Source organism: Buceros rhinoceros, unplaced genomic scaffold (genome assembly GCF_000710305.1).
Source record: "Buceros rhinoceros silvestris isolate BGI_N320 unplaced genomic scaffold, ASM71030v1 scaffold18056, whole genome shotgun sequence".
Lineage (NCBI taxonomy): Eukaryota > Metazoa > Chordata > Aves > Bucerotiformes > Bucerotidae > Buceros > Buceros rhinoceros.
Window position 1 is genome coordinate 8,903 of NW_010419484.1, and position 2,012 is coordinate 10,914.

Sequence of the window (2,012 nt, forward strand, 5' to 3'; positions counted from 1 at the left end):
GACGCAGCCGCAGCAGCGCGGGCGCAGGATCGGTGCTGCCGTCCCGCTGCGGCAGCTGTTACCTGCAGCCTCGCGGCTGCTCTCCAGGACCTCTGGCCCACGAAACGGAGGTTTGGATTATTCGCGGATTGATTAACTGGGAGTAGCTGCAGGGCTGGGTGTCGCCACACCTCAGTGCCAGCTGGATGCACCTGAGAAACAGTAAGAGGAGTTGGAGCTCGGGAAGCCCTCCCAGGACAGGGCGAGCCCAGCTCTGCTGTATTTAAGAGGAGATTTGTGAGGGTCCTTTTGGAAAAGGCTAGAATTGACATTTTCAGCCAAGTCTTCATAACCCCCAAAACAACCACAATCAAAGTTCATCCAAGCCCCAGTAAAAAAATTACGACTTTTCGTCCCTATGATGAACATCAGGCTGTAAAAGGCCGTTAACTGGAATTCTAAGTCGATGTATCATCTCAAGCAAACACATTTATGAGGCAGTTCACTATTTCGCTTAGTTACGTAGCAGGCTCATGCCAGGCTTATCATTTCCGCGGTTACACATCACAGAACAGCCTGTACAGTTCTATGAGCGCCTGCTCCGGGCAGTGCCCGATCTCCTTTCCCAGCCAGCGTACAGATACGGGTACAGCCTTTGGTGTTAGTGCTGGCGCTCCTGGGCCAGGCAAGCAGCTTCAGCGGGCTACGGCGAGATTGTCTCCAACCCAGAGACCTGCATGCTCCTCTCCGGGAAGCCACGAGAACCTCCAATCTCCAGCAGGTGGAGGAGAGCTGCGAGCGGGTTACCCAGCCGTGCACCCCGGGTGGCTGCGTCTATCATCACCACACAGCAGCGGCTGGGGCCAGCTGCGCACCCGGTTTCGTTTCTGTTCAGAAACCGTCTCCCTGCTTTCCGCAGTAGCCTGCGGTCTATATATAGCCAGCGATAAAGATGTATTTGCAGAGAGGCTGATGTCATCCCAGCCACTCACCCCGTTACATTTCATAATGGAAACACTGATGAATCAAGAGCGCTTCTAAAAGCTCACTACCGTAAGCCGAGCCACAGCTCTACTTAAAGAATTCAAAAATAAAGTAAAAACGTGGCGTTAAGAATGATGCTATGGGCAAACGTACCTTGTCTCAACACCACGGGGTTTAACTGGGATGTACACGCAGACACGGACAACGGAGACTCAGAGGCTGCTGGTGGAACAGCCCAGACCGGCACCTACAAAGCCTTAAAAAATAACAGCAAAACTATAACAAGCTCCAAGGGTCACTCAAAGTGGAATCACTCTGTGTAGTAAAGCAATTTTTACACCAAGCTACTGACCATTCTAAGGTGTTTTTAACTCCTACACTTTTTGGAAAGTGGGAGACCAGAAGAAAAAAAAAAACAAACAACAAAAACCTCACAGCTGCAGACTATGTATGCAAAGGTTTATTCTGAGACCCCATCAAGACATCCTGCTGTGCAGGATCCAATTTGCTAATGACTTTTAAACACCATTATCTGTGGAGAGAGGAGATGGTTCACTTGATGGGCTACTGAGAATAAATTTCACTCAGTCCCTGTAAGGAAAGCGATGGAAAATAACCAAGCCAGGATTGTGCACTATCACACCTTGCTCCCTTCCAGCCAGGTTAGCACAGGACGATTTATTTTTCTTGAAGCAGCTTTCAACAGCCTGTTATCAAAGCCCTCCTCTCCCCCCTACTTGGGCTCCCCGAGCAGCCAAATCTCCGGTAACCACCGCTCAGTTTGAACACGAGCGCACAGAGCAGCTGAAGCGCAGTAACGGCATCGCCGTAGAGCGAAGTTCACACACCACGAGTGTCTCCTACCTCACCCAGAGAAAAAAAGCCCATTGAAATCGAGCACAGGAAGTGCAAACCCTGCCCTGACGTGCTCTAGGAAAGGTAAAAAAAGCTTCTGTGAAAGCGTGTTTTTAAAAGTCCTTAATTAAAGCTGTGAACCGCCACCACCCGCCTCCAAGGCAGGTTAGTTCCCTTCGTGCCTGACCCGCCAG